This window comes from Aphelocoma coerulescens, chromosome 14, assembly GCF_041296385.1.
Source record: "Aphelocoma coerulescens isolate FSJ_1873_10779 chromosome 14, UR_Acoe_1.0, whole genome shotgun sequence".
NCBI lineage: Eukaryota > Metazoa > Chordata > Aves > Passeriformes > Corvidae > Aphelocoma > Aphelocoma coerulescens.
In genome coordinates this window covers 5,378,181-5,398,003 of record NC_091028.1, presented here as the reverse complement: position 1 = coordinate 5,398,003, position 19,823 = coordinate 5,378,181, and the positions used below count along the sequence as shown (strand labels likewise).

General features: G+C 39.8%; 1 long non-coding RNA gene across 10 annotated transcripts in view; it reads right to left on the bottom strand.

The window, feature by feature from the left end:
* The window catches only part of LOC138118549 (uncharacterized), a 308,809-nt gene that overhangs the window by 263,773 nt on the left and 25,213 nt on the right, over window positions 1-19,823 (bottom strand). For all 10 annotated transcript variants that reach the window (XR_011155203.1, XR_011155196.1, XR_011155202.1 and 7 more), the window contains exon 2: window positions 15,318-15,437. This is a non-coding gene — a long non-coding RNA (uncharacterized lncRNA). The remainder of the gene's footprint in view (window positions 1-15,317; window positions 15,438-19,823) is intronic.

Genomic DNA, 19,823 nt, shown 5'->3' with positions numbered 1-19,823 from the left:
ATTCCAGATATTCCTATTTTTACTTACAAGCTATATGCAGCTTTTAAGTAATTATTATTATTATATTGTTTATTCAAAGATTATTCTGGAAAATTAGTGCTACAGTACTTTGAAAGGAAGGAAAGGAAGTGGGTCTGATCAAAGAAACTGAGATGCTCTGCTCCTCTTTGGTGTTCTCAAGAATTTCGTATCAAGTTTTCACTTTTTTGGAGGTTACTACAAAGGGAGTGCTTTAACTCCTGAGATAAAAACAATAATTACTATACTTAGAATAATTAATACTTGCTACAGATTTTGTATGAGGTGAGCAGAGAAAGAACTTCAAGTGTGGCATTGTAGAGAAAGAGAATGCTGGGAATTTAAGAAAGGTAAATGTAGAACTACTGTGTTAAAAGTATCCAGTTTATCCAGGCAGCTCTTTGGCAGACCTGTATATGATGCCTCAGTCAAGAGCAATTTCAGACAACACACTGAGTTGGACCAGCCCAACATATCACTGCATGTTCGACAATAACGTGTGAAGGAAATCTACCTGAGCCACAGTTGGGCTGGCTTCATAATGAAAAGCACACGGATGCAGAGAAGAATTCTCTGTCACTTTGGATCTAATCTACCATTTAAACTGCACGAAATGTTAAGAATTATGGAAACTGCAAATTAATTTTTAGAAGCTGAAACATAGCTCTAAAAAAATCTGGGAGAGAAAGTAATGAATATCAAATAGGACTACAAAAATTTGTCAGGTGAGTTTAATCAGGGAGCCTAGATATATATTCTTAGTGTTCCACTGTTTTCCCGAGAGTTTTCATGAAACATTTATTTTTGATCATCGGGTCTCAGGAATTTTGCCTGGTTTTCTCATCTGCTAATAATATAAGTTCATCATGGTTATAAAAGTTTGATGCCCCCCAAAGCTTCCCAAGCATACAGTCAAACGAGAGAAAAGTCATTAACACTTACTGATATATCTGTAAACCTACATAAAAATCACATTATGCTTAATGATTTAGAAATAAATAACAATGTATTAATGTAATGGATGTACTTCTGAATGTCTACATCTCCAAATACCGTGTGAAATAGCAGAGTGTCAAATGATTCAAGGCAAGCACTACTGCCGTCACTTCAAGAGGTGATTAGAAACAGGGACAATGTTAGACTGAAATGTGTTGTGATCAGTCCAAAACATGAAGTAAACAAAAAGAAAAACTACAGACATCCAAAAATCACATAAGATGTCATTATTCTCTGTTTCATCTTCAGTTTGTGCCAGGGTGGGAAACACCTGGAAGAATTCTAATTAAGGATTTTTCCTGATTAACTCTGACAATAACTCATCTTCCATAAAAATTCAGTCCTTCCTGATTTGATCTTTATTTTGATAAAAGAATTAAATCCCTAGTATTATAAATCAAGTTTCAGCAAAATATCTCTATTGACCCTTTCTTGGTATCCTGTGATTCTTGTTCATATTACAGAAGCCTGTTGTAGAGGAAAGAAGAGAGAATACTGCAAGTCATAAAATTGCTGGGATTTTAAAATACACCCATGAATGCATGTCAATCACTTTAAAAACCTCAGAACTGGTGTCAACTGGAGACTTTAGAGACATCATGCTGTTAGCAGCTTCTCCTCAAGTTCTTGAAGGTGGGAGGATCAATGAGAGGATGCTTCAAAAGCTCTGTACAAGTGATATACATACTACTGATGGGAACAGCAGCAGAGGAGCTTTGGTCATGTCTTAAGGAAGAAAAGTGACAATCTCATAAAAAATTTTCTACAGGATTATACTTCAGAGAACATAGTCCACATGTGGATGAAGAAAGCAGCAGAGCAAACCACTTTTACAAGTTTGTGGCAAGTCTGGTAGCAAAGGTTTTATTTAACAAAAAGAATTGGCTTTCTAACCATGCCCCCTGGGGTCATAGAGGTTTGTAAATCAAATCTTTACATCTGGTCAAATAATTCATTAAGGACATAGCCACTTAATGAGATATGTTTGCCATTCCTGAGCTGATCTTTGCCATGCAGAAATCAAGTGCCAGAAAGTCCTGTACCTTTCATTTCAATGTTTATTTTGCACTACTTTAGTTGGCCTCTGCCTCTTTATCAGCTTAAAGAGCTGTTCTTTTGCTGACTTTAATGATAAATAATCAATAGGCCCCGTGTACTGTCACTACCCTACCAACTCATTCACATGCAGTGGGGACTAAGCCAGATGGAGCTCGCTGCTGTCCAGTGCAAGAGCAAGAGAGGGCAAGCACAAACCAAAGTACGAGATAACCTATTTAAACATCACAAAAAGCTTTTTTTCTCAGGGGTGATTGAACAGTGGAAGATGCTGCCCAGACAGGCTGTGAGTTTTTCCATTCCTGAAGTTATTCAATACTCGTTTGGACGCCGCCCTACACAACCCACCCTGTCTGACCCTGCTTTGAGCAGGAGGGCTGGACTCAAGGGTTTCCAGACATTCCTACCAACCTCAACCATTGTGTCATTTTGAGATTCTATAAAAAGGCTCTCTTAGTTGACGCTTTGTGACTCACCCTGCTCCCATGCCTTTGATTGCAAACCTGAGAGATACCTGTGACTGCAATCAAAACATACAGATCCACGTTCCCTCTCAGCAAGCGGCTTCCAGCACACACGCCCTTGCTCAGATCAGAAATGGACCTTCCTGCCTGTGAGCAGAGCTCCACAGAGCTACATCCGGGATCCTGGAACCAGATGCTGGAGGCTGACACAGCTGGAACAGTTGTTCTCCACAGGAACTCCATGTGTAGGGCAGAGGGCAGCCTAAGCCAGGCTTAGGCAGTGATCCACTTACAAAGCATAGGAGACATTCATGACACATCACTGCTGCAGAGGACAAAAATGTGCAGCCTGCCCTGGCCACAGAACAGACACATTTGTGAGCTCCAGAAACAGGGATGAGGAAATGATGCTGATTTAAAGATAGATGACAACTATCAGCTAGACCGGGCTTAAGACTAGAAAAACATAAATTTTGGATTAGTGAAACAACTGACAGTATGCCAAGCTCAATTCTCTTTCTACAAATATACAAGAAGGGAGTTAAATTTAAGTCAATGCTCAGGCCTTGCTCAAGGTGTTGTTAATTGTCTTCTCCAAGAGAGATTCTAAATCAGCATAGCAGGAAGAGACAAAAAAGCACCAGGGGAGGCAAGGAAAAGCTCTACTGTCACAGACAGTCAAGACTTCCAACACTTCTGAAATTCAAAGGAGAAGAGGAAGAGGCAGGCTGCGTGTTGTGCTATAGAGGGAATACTGGATTTGAGTAGATGGACAACAGACCAGAGGAAATCTGATTGTGCTTACTCTTACTAAAGATGTAACAATGGAAAATTCCCCCTTCCCTCTTTCTAAGACAAAATATTTAATCCCATAGCTCCTTGCCCAGTACAATTCACCATTATTCCCTTTGTTCTACAAAAACAGTAATTTTCTTAAAACCAGGTATTGGATGACTGTATTTATGAGCTAAAATTTAGATTCCTTAAATTGTTAGAAAAGTTTCCTTAATTGGGTTATTTTTTCTCTAGATTGGTCTAAACATATCAAAAAGTCTTTAGTATTGTTGTGGCACTGCTCATGGAGATTTAAATAAAGCAAAAGTAAATAAAGTGCTGCAGTAAAGTAAACCAAAATGAAGAAATACATACCATTTGATTTTTCATGAGAAAGAAAAAAGTTGGAATTATTCTGCAAGGTTTGACTGTGTGCAAAAAAAAACCAATAAAACCCCAAACCAATATAGACACTATAAGAACAAAAGCAACAGTTTAATCCCAAAAATGTTTCTGGACATGAAAAATTAAAAGACTCTGTAGTAAAATTATTCCTGCTCTGTACTCCATGCACAAGTATTAGGATGCAAACCCACAAATTATTGTCTCATACTGAAATTTACAGTTTTATTTTGTCTATTTAAGCTTCCTAAAATTCCTGCTGATTGCAATGAGGAGTTTCCAGGCAAAACTGATCGCTATATGATGATGCCATTCAAATCCTGCCTGTTTGGGGTATGGAACTCATTATTTGTGATAATACCTGCATCTTATCAAGTCCCACCTTGTATTTAGGTACAATCAAGCCCAACACACCTAGCCCTGAGTGTTAAAAAATTGTATTTCATCTGCTAATGCTTTCCTTGAAACTGCTTAGATTAAAAAACATCTCTAAAGGAAATGGAATATGACATTTCAATAAAGCCGAATTTTTTGTAATAGGCCCTAAACAGTGCATGCAAAAGATCAAGCAGTTGAGCACAAGCATCTCTTGATCATCATCTTGAAGGCCCCTCAAATGTCTGAGCAGTTCCTATGAAAGGAATAACACCGACATCAAAGGAACACAACCAGTTCTTAGCCTCAAATAAAAAACACTTCCATTCTACCAGAACTGCTCAGGTACAAAATATCATTCAGCTCTTTTCCTCTTTCAGGTGGCTTAATTTTACAGAAACTTTCTCTTCAATGTGGAATGTGATGCGACTTTAGAAAGAAGAGGTATTTGGGATTTTTTAGTGTGTTATTAAGCCATGAAGAGTCAAACACTTTGCTGAGTTAAGGTGATTCACTACACTGCCCTGCTTAAGCTCAATATCTCTTTCTGTGTTGCCCATTTTAATCCTAGCTGCAAGTTAAACTGACATTGCTGAAGCTCTTTCCTAAGGGTTTCCAACATATGAGCTAAATTGCAGTGCCTCATAATGGGGTTTTGTCTGTTCAGCAGATGGATAGCAATTGATTAAGCTTCAGTGACTTGTCTGTGGATATGAATTCTTAAAGACACTGATCTGCAAAATCAGAAACCCAGTGATAGGTTACACTGGTAAATATTCCAGCACAGTGTTCCTGCAATTAGTGGAAGTTGTGTGTGAGACAGAAGGGCTGATCCAGCACTCTTTGTTCATATGGGCCAATAATTTTGTTCTCTTTAATATTCCACCATTTGGAAGAATGGGAATACATCCACTGATCTGGTCTCAGCAATGTTTAAACAACTTAAATCTCCAAAAATGCAGATATTTTTAGCAAAGTATTTGTAACTTTAACAAACTGTAGTACTAATGACAAAGTACCCTTCAGAGATGACTTAAGAAAATGAGGATCTATGAATGACTTTACTGAACCTCACAACCTGAGAGCTGACGAAAGGCAAAGGCAGAGAAAGGTGAGCTACACATTTCTCTGCATGGCTCAGGTGGTGTGATTCCACTCAATATTTTAAAGAGAAAAGTATATTTCAGAGTTGAGACAATTTTGAATGGAAATTCAGACTCCATCCTTCCAAGACTATTATCCTTATGAATACACCCTGGAGTACATTGGTTTTCTCTTTTGAGCAGCAAACTTTGATACAAACATCTTGTGAATCAATAAGCAACTTGTTTTGTGGCCTCCCAGTGCATTGATTCACAAACCATTTGCCTCCTTGTAAACACTGTAATAAAACAATTATCACTTAATAATGCACCATTACATCATCAGTAGCCAATCAGAATGCTGAAGAATCACAATTTTCTTCTCCCTGTATATCACCTGTACATTGCAGTTCATTCAATTTCATAATAAATCAATATATATTTCTTTCCACGGCCTGGGTGCTTTGGGAGCATATATAATTTTTCCCTAAATAAACAATAGACCACCTAAGAAAATGGGATAATTCTAGGTCTTAATAATCTGGAAATAAAGGAAAGAAAACAGATTTTAAGTGAAAAGTATTGAGGAGTTTAGCATAAAATTTCTATTGCAACTAGTATTCTAACTTTTAGATGGAAAACTTGTCTGAGTTACTTTAAGGAGCCAATCTAGGGAGCTGTTCGCTGAACTCCCCCAGTTTATCAGGTCCTAAATGCAGATGCAATGTTACAGACACAGCCTCATAACTACTGCAAGTACAGGGGAACAATCTCTTCTCTTGATCTCCGGGCCGTGCTCCTGATAACCCAGCCCATAACTATCAGCCCTCCTGGCTGCCCAGATGCTGCTGGCATCTGCTCAGTTTGGGGCCACTGAGGCATCCTGACCCTTTCCTGCTGCGTTCTTCTTAGGGCTTCTTCCTCGACATGGGCAAGGGTTGAAGTTTTTCCCTGTTGGATTTTGGGAGGTTTGGGTCAGCTCACTCCTCCAGCCTGTCCAGGTCTCTTGGGACGGCCACCCTGCCTCTGCTCTAGCATCTGGTCCCTCCAGTTTTGTGTCCCCTCTGAGGCTGATGTGAACAATCCCTCACCTGTAACATTGCTAAAGCAGATGTTAAACAGGAGAGTTTTACACACACACACCCTGCAGTGCTCCCCTTGTGAGCGGCTCCAGGCAGAGCAGGATCCCTGACCTCTACCCTGTGACCATGGCCACAAAAACAGTTTTTACTCATCCGGTTGTCCACCCATCCAGACTGGAAGATCCTGACCAGGATACAAGACTACCATGAAAAGCAGTGTCAAATGCCTTGCTGATGTCAAGAGAAATGATCTCTGCTCTCCATCAATCAGGGAGGCCAGGAATGTTTTACCTGGTAAACTCATATGGTTGCTCCCACTGATTTTCATTTCTTACATGTGTACCAGAAAGACCAAAGTGAAGCTGACTGACCTGTAGCTCCCAAAATTGTAATTGTGGCTGGTTTAAACATGGTACTAAGCAATTCCGAAAAAAAAATTATAACCCGCAATATTCTGTATATCTCTTTCTCTCAAATTTACATGTATAGGTGACACCTATGGCTTACATCTAAAATGCCTTTCTGCTTTCTGTTCCAGAAACAATTGTGATTTATGTACCAATGATTTTTTCTTCTCCAGAAAGAAATGGTTTCTTTCTCGTAAAGAGATAGCACTAAGTCCTGAACATTCTGATTTTTTTTTTTTTTTTTTAACAAATTGCCAATTTGGTCACTTGTGTTCCCATTATTTTACTAGCAATGCAAGGTTAAGAGACTATAACAAAAATTAAATGTGATGTTTAAAACTATTTATTTATGGAAAAAAACCCTGTATGTTTCAACTTCTCCAATGAACCCAACATTTGGTAGGACTGTGGTGTAAAATACCTACCATTATCTATCAGTAATATTTTTCTCAAGAGTTATTGATAAATCCTCCTAATCTAAAATAAACTTTTTCTTTCTGCATGTTGTAGAAACCTACAGGTGTACTATGCTGACAGTAAAAGCATTCATTTGGTCATTTTTAGAGCAGAGAGTCAAATATGACTGAAACATCTCCAAAAGGGACCTTTTGAGGTCGTTAAATCAAACCTCCCACTGATGTGTATAAATCTTACTTTGGAAGATCCTCATAAATTTCTTTAAAAAGAGTAGACTTTACATTAACAAATTAAAAACCCAAAAATACACACTTGAAAGTCTCTCATCCTTAACCTAAAAGTGGTGAAAATCTACCTCTGCTGTATCACCTCTATTCTGATTATCCACGGCTTTTTGGAGGCATTTAATCCTCCCTCCCTTGATCCTTCAGAACAAGCACTGCAGTAGACAGGCGGATAAATGGAAAAAGGTTATAAAGGGAACCTCCTGACACAGAAAAGTCAATAAAGGTCAACAAGCAGATGTTAGCCTGACACAGCATCAAGAGCTGTGTCTTTATATACATACATGTAATGGATCATCCCCTGCAGTTTTCAGACTGTGCTGGAACCACAAATTACAGCAATTTTTGGTTGATACTCCAACTACTACACAAGCCTTTGGACAGAATATCATATCCTGGGAACACAGGCTAAGCCACCCTTACAAAAAATGGAGTACCTAGGGTATTGGGAAGCACGTGCTTCCCATGTCTTTACTCGATTAGAACTTTAACAGTATTTTACCATCACATGTTTTGGAATTATTTCCTCATGTTTTTATTGTGCTTGTCAATTACCCCACTTTTTGGTATCTTTAAGGAATTAACTCGATTTCAGTGATCAAGAAAGCACCTTCTGTAGTGATACAGACTCAGGGTGTCAGAGTACACTGGACACTCCCTCTCCTGAGCATTATTCCTCCCCAAGACTAATAAAGACCTCTCTCAGCCTTGGTCTGACGAAACCCTGCAGTTGCTGCATCCATTCGGGGAGTTGCACTGCCTGCTTTCCCTGCTGTTGCACAGGAAACTTCTGTTTCTACCTCCAGTCACAGCAGCTGCTGCCTCAGAAATCAAAGTTTAACTCCTTGCAGAGAAAAGTATGTGGTCAGAAGAACAAAACAGGGCACTGACTGCAGAGTTATCCCCAAAACTCTGATACAAAAATTGCATTCACTTCTCCGTTTTCAAGTGCCTGCAAGGTACCACCACCACCAAGGTGACAGGAAGGTTAGTTGATGCCAATAGTGTGATGAATTAGAATATTCCTAAAGAACAATGGTCCCTGGAGGCTACAGGAGTGCTACAGCAAAGCCACCTCAGACTTACACATCTTGCCTGACCGCACAGCACTCTGTTGTAATTACGACCTTTCTACTACACCAAATGACATTCAAGCCCACTTCTTTCCTTAGACAGCTATTCCTGCAGCACTGGGAAGTGATCAGAGGCCTACATTTCCAAGAATGCACAGGATGTTAGTGAAGAGATAAACTGCCCTGGGTTCACCGTGCTGAGTTCCCCAAACATTACTGCAGGTGGCTGCTTCATTTCTCTTAATAGCCTAAGGCCCATCTGCTGTTTCTGCTGCTTCCACCTTGGGGAGAAGGCCACAGCATTGGCTTTTTTGGTGTTGTGTTTTGTTTGGTTGTTGTTGTTTTTTTCTGGGTTTTTCTGTTTGTGGTTGTTTTTTTTTTTTTTTTTTTGTTTGTTTTTTTTTTTTTTTTGTTTGTTTGTTTTTTTCTCTTCTCAGGGAGAATACTGTCCTGGGTTGCAGTGTATTCTATTACCATCCTCATGAGCTGTTGAAATCAGGTGGGGCAGTGTTTCCTTGCCTCCTCCCCCCAGACTATCTTGCTGTTAATGGCCCATCATTGTCCTGCCCATGACTCAGAGATAACTCTCTCCAGACTATCTTCTGTTAATGAGCCTAATCAACACTTGGCCTCATGACTCATTACCCCATTGTGAGATGCTCCACCCAGAGGGAGGAACCAAGCATCCCATCGTGGATATAATCTGGGACTCTGAACAACAGAGACACTCTCTCCACTGGATTTCCAGAGAACAGGAGCTACACAGCCACCACTGGACTTTCTGAGGAAGAGCAGACCCCTTCTACCACAGGATCACCACTTCAGAGGACTGCAGCCACCATTCCACCAGACTGCTACCACTACCCTGCCTAACAGGGACTCAGGTTGTATCTTGACTCTGTCAGTGTTTTCTTTTACTTTCTTTTCCTCTTCTTTAATTTCCATTAAATTGTTATTCTGACTTGGTGCCTCCCACTGGTTTGTTTTTAAACTAGCACAAATACTTTGGAAAACAAATATGCCCTTAGTTAACAAGGCCCAGCTCTTCCATGGCAGGGACATAGGAGCCCCTCACCACTGAGGCTTTCCATATTTCCTGTAACAATTACTTGGATTAAAGTCACTGTACCTTTTCCAAGCTAATAAATATTATTCTCTTAAACTGCAGTATCTGCTAATTGCTGCATGGCCACTGAATTGCATAAGCTTTTAAAATCCTCTGTCACACTGAGGAAAGGCTTTGCTTGTGAAGCCATAATTAACAGTACATGGTAAAAGTAAAATGAGATGAAACTTGGCTGTTACAAACCTGATTCTCAGGGGAGGTTCACCTCATTCCAGGAACTTTTGGGGACTGCACATGGTACACCAGTGATCTGAGGCAGGGGAATTCAAACAGTTCTACATGGTTTGGATCCTCTGCCTGTTTGTGAAAGAAATCGAGCCTCATGTATAAATCCTGGCTTGAAATAAAGTCACAGAACTGGTTTTTAACCATATACATTTAAGCACTCAGACACAGTAGATGTTGACCAGTTGTACTAGTTTGAAAACAAACCAGTGGGAGGCACCAAGTCAGAATAACAATTTAATGGAAATCAAAGAAAAGGAAAAAAAAGTAAAAGAAAACACTAACAGAGTCAAGATACAACCTGAGTCCCTGTTAGGCAGGGTGGTGGTAGCAGTCTGGTAGAATGGTGGCTGCAGTCCTCTGAAGTGGTGATCCTGTGGTAGGAGGGGTCTGCTCTTCCTCAGAAAGTCCAGTGGTGGCTGTGTAGCTCCTGTCCTCTGGAAATCCAGTGGAAAGGGTGTCTCGGGTGTTCAGAGTCCCAGATTATATCCACGATGGGATGCTTGGTTCCTCCCTCTGGGTGGAGCATCTCACAATGGGGTAATGAGTCATGAGGCCAAGTGTTGATTAGGCTCATTAACAGAAGATAGTCCAGAGGGAGTTATCTCTGAGTCATGGGCAGGACAATGATGGGCCATTAACAGCAAGATAGTCTGGGGGGAGGAGGCAAGGAAACACTGCCCCACCTGATTTCCACAGCTCATGAGGATGGTAATAGAATACACCTCAACCCAGGACAACCATCAACACTTATGCTCAAAAGAACTTTAAATTCAGGCTTCAAAATACCATACAAAACCCCGTTTGCATAGAAACTGTCCAGAAAATTATGAATTATGGAACCACAACCACATTTCAGTTCCAACTGCGCAACAATGTGCTTTCATGCTTCTAATACTGTATTTTTCTCTGTTTGGACAACTGAATGATTATTATTTTGGTTGGCAGTATGGTAGACTTTTGCAAGTCTGAGAAAATAACCTCCCTAAATACATGGCAATGAGTGCTAAATTCAGCTGGCCCAGAAAAAATGGCATCTGCTTCAGCTTTGATACTTGCCTTACAGGGTGTTTGCCACTCTTCATGTCAAACAGAGGATTCTATTTTCACATTTTATTTTTACCAATGCCAGTATCAAAACAATTAAAATGTCTTTTAAAATATGACATGGGAAATGTCAAGATGATTCCTTTTATTCTTTACAGAAGTTGTGCAGACCTAGTGCAAAGAACTAGGCTCAATTAGATTCCTAAATACTTAGAATTGCCTAATGTATCTCACCATGTATGTCATCTTTACTTGCTCTGATTCAGCCATGGAATCAAACTTCCCATCTCTCCCAAAGAAATTCCTGAATAAGAAATGTTAACTATAGAGAAATTTACAGGAACTGTATGAACCCTTCAGATGTCAGAAAGGGAAAGCAATTCATCAAGATGATGGTTTCTCCAGTAGAAGCAAAACTTGTGTTGCAGTTTGAGTTGACAGAGCATGCTGGCAAGACACAAGGAGCAAGCCTGAACCTGGCACTAGATGAAAATTAGACATGGCATAGAACAGCAGGGCGGGTTGATGGAAGTGTTTGTCAATATTATTTGTGGGGAGGGGATGAACTTGCCTCAATTTCCATAATGCCTGAGAATTCTGATTTATGATTTATTTTTTTTTTTAGTTCCCCTCCCTGCCTTTTGTTGAGGAAAAAGCTCACTGGTGAATCTGCCTACCACCTTTGAAAAGGAGGAGGGAGGGCTCTGTGGCACTGTCTCTCTCACGCGATCAAACCTAATTTCCTTCTCAATTTGCTGAGCCACTATCTCCAGTAATTGCAATTGGACTGTCAAAACTGTTGGCATCTTGAAATAATGGAATACTACCTAGTATCAATCTCATTTCACATTCCTGACAGAAAGCATGATTTCCCTTTGTCTGTCCCATTTGCAGTAACAAACTGCATGATTTCCATTTGCACTAATAATTTCAACACACACAGTTGGGTGACCAGCATTTCAGATTTATTCCTTTATTCTTATATTGATATAAATGTTATTTAATATCTGAAACAGTTCTTAAGGCCTCCAACACTTTTATTTTGCTTTTAAAATAAAAGATCAGGAAATATTTCACTGGCCTGGATCAATATAGAAAAATAATTGCTGAAAGCTTAAGGAATCAAGTTTTACCTTATGTTGGGTAAAACTCAAATGAGACAAAGCTGAGAATAACAAATTCTTTCATTTTACTCATAACTAGTATTGGCTCCAAATAAGCAAGAATTCTTTTCTACGTACTTGAGATGGAAATATCTTTTCCATCTTTTACATATGACCTTAGATATCCATTTTTGAGATATTTCCCTATTGCCCATATGCCAAAAACTTTTGGTCTCTCACATTTAAATCTCACAGTTTCAAAAAGGGAGGCTTCACATTTCAAATGAGGAGAAAATGTTAGGTCATATCCATCATTGTAACATTTGGAAAGAAGATTTTTTGAAGTGGATTATGACTGATATATCTGAGAAGAAAACTCCAGAGAAGGGCTGTAAATGTAAAGTCACCTTTAAATGTTCTCAGTGGAGCCTCTTTCCCTTGGCTTCTCCCTTCCAGGCCCTGGGCTATTTGGGGCCCATCTCAGCTTGATCCAGTCTATCAACATCTTTAACTGGAAGTCCAAAACTGTACACAGCATCACAAATCTGAGTTTAAAAGTGCCAGATAAAGGGAAATGTTTGTATCTCATGATATACTCCTTTTAAACTACATGATCTAGTCTCTTCTCTCCACCAGAGAACACTTTCTCCTTCCACTAAAAGAAATCCTTATATTGTTTTGAAATCTTGTCTTCAGATGAAAATATGTATTTCAAGCACTACTTTATGCTCCTATGCTCATCATCTCCTCAAAGCTGATTTTTTCCAGTTAGCTGTTTCACTACATCTGCTGGACTATGTCCTAAAGATAACCAACAAATGGAGTTTTTTAAGCATGAATGGAATATTAGATTCCTCTTCATCTACCTATTGTATACAATAAGAGAACTGATTATTTAAGAAAACATTTCTGTATTTCCAGTTTTATAAAAAAAAAATCAGAAATTCCTGTCTGACATCAATTTCTATTTTGGCCGAGCAAATGTTGGTTTTAAATATATCAATGCATATATGAAAACAGATAACCACATTGTCTGTAATTGAGGAAAAAAGAAACTTTGAACAATCTATGAGACCCTTTTGCTAGCATTAAGACCATTTCCTCCTGAAAGGAACCTGTTTCTACTACATCATGTTATTCCCCTTTGTTACAATAACTATCAGAGCAGTCTCCTGGGCCTGACTTTTGGAAGATTTACAGACAACACCCCGACTCCTTACTGAGCTAAAAACATTTGCGTGATCAAAACCAGCTAATCTGGTTGCTACTCTGACTCAGATGACCCTGCCTGCTGTTCTTAGAAATGCCATGGCTGCTGCAGCGTGTTACACAGACAGAGCCGAGAAAAATTCTGACCCTGCTGCACCCTCTGAATAATCATACAGTGGCTCATGGACTGGAGTTCAGCCTGAGAGTCTCTGCAAGTGCAAAATGCCCACCAGTGTTAGAAGAAGTTGGTGGTATCCCCACATTCAGAAGTACTGCAAGTATGAGGATACCCCACTACTCTCCATTTCATTGACTGCATAAGTTAATAGGAATAGTTTTGGCACCAGTTTTATTCCTTCTCCAAGTACAAAATACTGCTAAAGAGTGATTGCCAAGCAGTGTTTTTCATTACCTCCAATGAACAAAATTATCACTCTTCAAACTCCAAGCTTCAGAGAATTTCATGACACTTCATATTTCCCCAATTTTCTATTTGGCCAGTACGGCTCTGCAGTATGAGATCCACCACCTCCGCTGAACACTGTTTTCCCTGTTTCAAATCCTGATGGCTGAATCCCCAAAACAGCAAAGAACAGGACATCTTGGGAGGAAAGCCATGGGCTATGGGGCATATTGAGCTGTCCCTGAAGAGACACTGTGCTAGTTCAGTGTCTTCCTCAGAAGAGGAAAGGTTTTGGCCTCCCCCTGCATGCTGTGTGCTGCAGCTGCCTGATATCTCAGTAGCCCTCAGCTGGACCCCCCCCAGTGGGTCAGTGCCTGCCTTGTCCCCAAAGCCACACACGAGATGTGCTCCCTGAGGAGCTCTGGCAGAGCCCCAAAGCCACACACGAGATGTGCTCTGGCAGAGGGCAGGACACCCCTGCCCTGGACCTGCAGGCTGCACGCTTGCTAACCCAGCCCAACGTGTCCTTGGCGTTACTGGCATCTCTCTGACGCGGTTTCGGGGCTGGTAAAATGCAATGTGATAAAATAGTCCAAACTCCTCTCCCAGCACAGTAAGGATTTTAGCACATGTCCAGTTTGGCCTGAGCTTACCCCAACTTTTGAGTTTAAGAACCCAATTTCTGAGGGAGTCCTGTATGTCTGGCAATGCTTTAGCATATCCCAGATCAGACTCTCATATTAAGTACAGTGGTAGAACACTTTTAATTTGTTTTTTTCTTCCCCCTACATAAACATAGTGCTTCCCAAGTCTGTGCTAAACAGCAAGATAATATTACAGCAGACACCCCAGAATCAAATACTGAAGATCTGCATATCAGATCTTCCCATCTCTAAGCCTGATCTCTATTACAGACACAGGGACCTCAGGGAAAATATTCTATTTCTTTGTGTTCAGTTCTCCGTCTGTAGGATTAATATTACAGTATCTTCTTATTTCTTAGTTTTTGTCTCATGTATTTGAATTACAAAATTCAGTCTTGAAATTATTTCTAACCTGTGACTTTATAAATCACATGAAACTTGAGAATTAAAACAATACCTACTCAAGGCAAACAATGCAAAGAAGGGAGTTAGCCCTACACTGGCACTTATAAAATTTTAGCAGATACCACACTGTGCTGGCTCTGGTTTTGATAAGGCAGCGTACTTGCTTATGTTCCTTTTGATGAATCTTTGCTGAAGCAAACACATACATTTTTTCCCTATGTATTCCACTGCCATGCGTGCAATTTTGGTGGAATGTCCTTTCTCAGAAAGGACAAATTCACCTCCATTCATCTACAATTCATCAAGAATTCGACGTGGGAGATTTCCATAAGTGCAAAATGAATCTGTTTGACCTCAAAGTCCCTTGCACAATATGTTTTGTGTCTGAAGATATAGGTTTTAAAAAACTGGGACAGCAAATCTCACCCCAATTCACTTCCTGACATACTAAAATACAGAGAGATATTTTGGATATGTTCTTGTCATAATTGTTCATATATATGTATACATACACACACTATTTGCAAATAAATCTTTTGTGGGGACACAATTTTCATTTTCTTGACTAATCTCATGAGAAATCTTGAAAAATATCTTCTGACAAAAAATCAAAAGTTCAAACTAGCCATGCAGCAATAGCATCAGGTAAAGACTTTGGTCATATTTCACCACAGTCATCCCAAATCATAGCCTTGTAAGTGAATTGTGGAATAAGACTGACCTACCTGCTGCATGACTTGTGTGTTGGACCAAGGTCAAAAGTGTTTGGAGTTTGGCAGCCACAGAGTAAATATCTGTGTGATTTGAACAGTTCACCTGATCTTTGTCTTTCTTGGTTTCCTCATCTGAAAAAGAAACATGAAATGGCTTCCTCAGCAAAAGTAGTTAAGTAATACAGTTCAGCAAGACATTACATGAGCAACAGATGCACAAACCCAGCAAACGAAGGTGTTGCTGATCCCTATAGTTTAGGAGAAATAATAACAAAATACTTGATCTAACAGTCTACAGAACTAGCTGTCAAAATGACTGGTATTGACTATAAATTCAATAATTATCTTAGCAGTTGTGATACTACACAGAACAAGATCCGTAGCTCTTAAAATAAAAATAATTTGCCTTCTTTTTTCAGCATGCAAAAGATTTTGCCTTTACAGAAGTGGAAGGGAGGCTCTGGAGTGAACACTGAGTGTCCAGCAGCTCATCCACATTGAGTGTCTGAGCACAACACCCTGTTTCACAAATACCATTTTAGCTATGCCTATATTAAATAAAATTTAATTACACCTGCCAGCATGTAACTATGGAAAATGATAAATAACCCTGACTTTATGACTGAGTGACAACGAACATGAAAATCTGCATCAAAGAGCTTTGTGTGCTCCTGGCCAAGAAGGGTTATGTGCCTGCTTGCCAGGTGCTGCACGGGGAAGTCCATGGACTTAGAGCCAAACACCTAATGAGACAATTACACCCTCACAGGGTCTTTGCCTTTAATCTCATTCAATGAGAGGTGGGGACACATTTTGTGCTGTAACAGAGTGAAATGTTCTCTCCTGCTTTCCCTTCTTTCTTGCATGACAGCACCATCTGTTTATAAATACATCACTGGAATGACAGTGCTCTGATGATGTACTAATATAATACATCATCAAAGTGCCATCAGTGATGATCTAATGATGTATTAGAAAGCTGTTTATCAAAACCCTGTTGCTCTGATGATGTATAGGGGCAATACATCACCGGAATGTCTTGCACCGGTGGCACTGCACTGATATAGACCTTGTGGGGAAAAATGGGTCCTGCAAGGATTCAGCAGGAGAACAAAATGCAGACAGATATAAAAGCACAAGGGAGGAAAGACACCGTCAAAAGTGTAAATGAATTATATTCAGGAAGCTTCAAAGGTGAGGGGAAAGGGACACAGGTTTTGAACAACTGAGTTTCTAATCAAATTGGATTCATCAGCTAGAGAGAGAAATTTAGTCCCATTATAAGCAGAACAGAATCCAGAAGAATACCAAAAAACCCCCATATTATTTTTAATCTGTTTCACATCTCAAATCCCAGTTCTCTTTCAACCCTTTCCTCATTCATTTCTGCAGGTAGGCTCAGAAAATAAACAAGTGGGTTTAGGGTATGAGGTAGAATAAGCAATTGACCCAGAAAGGCCCATGTGCCTCACAAAGGTAGTTTTAGGACATTTAAGTTAAAAGACTGGTCATAATTGATTTTTTGTTGTTGTTATTTGGTTGTTTTTTGGGGTTGTTTTTGTTTTTTTTCTGTTTCCTTTCCCCTACCTGATCCTGCATTTCCAACTGCATCCTCCTAGTGCAGCATCTTGCATTTGTGCCTAAAACAGTGTTGATGAGATGCAAACCAATAAAACAGAGGAGCTGAAGATGACACCATAAAGTGCCAGTCAAAGCTCACTGCCCTTCTCTCCAATTTATTGCTGAGTATGAGGTTAAATGAATCACGAAATACATGGTTTATGATTTTATTAATAAAAGCAAAACTATTCTCCTTAGCCCCCACCTCTCCTTTAAATGAGTGAATGGATTCTGCTTGATTTTTTAATGGGTCTCTTTAAAAAGATGACCCAAATCAGAAATAACTCTTTAATGATGAGAAAAAAAGAAGACTGAGGCATGAAGAATGCAATGGCTGCTCCAGCTGAGAAGTTCCCGCACCTTTGCACTTAAACAGAGTGAAATTTCTTGGGCTTGTTTTGTTGTTTGGGTGGTTTGTTTTTTTTATAAAGGGCATTTTTCTTGCAGACAGGCAGGAGGCAGCTGGGTTTGTTTTGCTGGTACAAAGTGGGTCTCATAAATTTTCAGCAGCCATCATAGTAACAAGCTCATTTCATTTTTTTCTAACCTCATCATTATGCATTTCAGAGGTTCTTCACAGGCTCACAAAGCAATTTTCAACTACTGGAGGAAAAAATATCTTTAAGTGACCTCCAATGGAAAAAATGACCAGGAGAGGGTAACTCAACATCCCCTTTTGGAAAGTCCAGGCCACATCTCATCAATGGCAAGGCTTGGAGGTGCAGGAGACAGTGATGCTCCTTCCACAGAAGAGCCATGGGTCATTTCTGTGCTGGGGTGCTGCACAACTTAGGGCCAACTGTATGGACACAAACCTCAGAGAGACACATTTTCATGTGTTACTGGGAGAAGATTATGTATGTTAAAAATTTAGAACCCTAAAAAAGTCTAAATTTGGAACATGATAAATTACCTTACTGTCTCTGCTTTTTACTATTTTCATACTTCTAAGCCTTTGAGGAACATGTCAAATGTACAAAGTTGTCAGAAATCAGTTTGGTAAGTTTACCAACTCAGAGCAACCAACATTTCTCCATATTAAACAAAAGCAAAGAAAATTTTTCAGCAGATCTTGTCATTTTCTGTTCATGAACGCTCTTGCAAAAGAGCCTTTCTTGGCTTTGTCACTCAACATTACCTGGTCTTTCTCCAAACCAAAGTATTCTCTCCATGGTCTGCTTAGTTACAAAGTACAAGTAAATTACACCATTCTCTCCGGAAGGTATTTGAATAGAATATATCATTTAGCATGTGCATATTTGAAGCTCTTTGTGTGACAGCAAAGTGCAGAGATCATGCAATCAGGAAAAGAAAGAACAGAACTGCCAGGTCTTAGGTACCCACCATACATTTTTACAACCAAGTACACATGCTGACTTATTCACAGATCACTCTGTATCAGGAAAGAGTTATTGTTTCAGGCTCAAGTTTCCCAGGGTGCTGTAGGCCCTTAAGAGAACCTGATTTTCTGAGGGAAAGTCAGTTCGAAAGTCAGTTCTCTTCCACAACTTGGGACCTGAGAATCTGGACATCAAAACCAGAGTACTGAATATGAAAACTCAGGCCTTGATGCTTAGAGAAAGGGAACACAAATACATCGTGAGCTTTTGAAAACTGAAATGTAAGCACACTCCGGCAAATGTGAAAATCAAGTAATTTAAATCCTTACCACGTGTTTCATCAAGCTTTTTCCCATGGCTACATGTATCAGTGACAGAACAACCCTTACTGTTCAAAAGCATAGAGAAAGGTAATATCTTCTTTTAGTTGATTTAAGGAATAAAAGAAGAAAAACTTTGAAGTTCTGAGCCTCTCCATGAAATTTGAAATTTATCAAGTAGTTGCTATGTCAAAAGTGAACTCTCCCATTCTACAGGCTGTGTTATTGCACAGACTGACCTAGCCACAGAAGTTAATTGGAGAGGCCTGGACTACTGGAGTTGGATGGTAGAAAGAAGGTTTGTTTTTCATGCCTGATGCCCATGAAAAATTTTCCCAAGACAGACAGGAACATTTGTTTCAGTTTCACTTACAGGTGACAGTTTGAGACTTTGGGGGCATCACAATTCATGGGAATACTCACTCCCCTGGCCACTGACCCTAAAGAAGTCTTTAAATGTCATGAAAGCAAGAATTGTACAGAACTGCTGTGTCTTTATTCTAAGGGCAGGAGAAGAACAATTACCTGGATGGAATGATTTGTGTGATCTCTTGGAGGCCACTGAGCAGCTCTGAGCTAAACTGGAAGACAGAGAACTAAGCCAGGTGCAATAACAATCTTGTTAGGACTCACAATTTTCTCACAATGAGTTTCACCTGGGGCCACTGCAAAGATGAAGAGCAGGGTCACTTTTCAGGGAGGAAGTAGTTTGTTGATTTAACTTCTTGGTTCTTCGACAGAATGTTTGATTTAAGGGATGTTTTGGAGACACAGATTCCAGCAACACATACAGATTTGAAGGTTGGAGGGGAACTCCTAAAGAGTTATGGCAACTTGCCCAGAGAAAATATCAGTCACCCAAAGAGATGTCATACTGCCTTTTCCTGTCAGTGTCACCTGCTGTAACAGGATCCTGTACATTACCTTTCAAGTGCTGAAACTGAAGTATTAACAGTAGGTATCTGAGGAAATAGGAAATAGTTATTGAGCCTGGGTCTTAAGAATTTTCTTCTACCATGCTATGCCTAACCTGAAATTCTGATCATCATGCAGCCTAAATGTTTCAATACAATCAACTATGAGGACAATTGCATGAATTTTCTATTTTACTTGTCATCCTGAATACACACAGGATGAGTGAGGCCACAGACACTTCTTACCCCAGGCCCATGCCACTACGCCCTTAAAGCCCTGACAAACTCAGTACCACAGCACCCAGTTTGCAGGGAGGCCCTGAG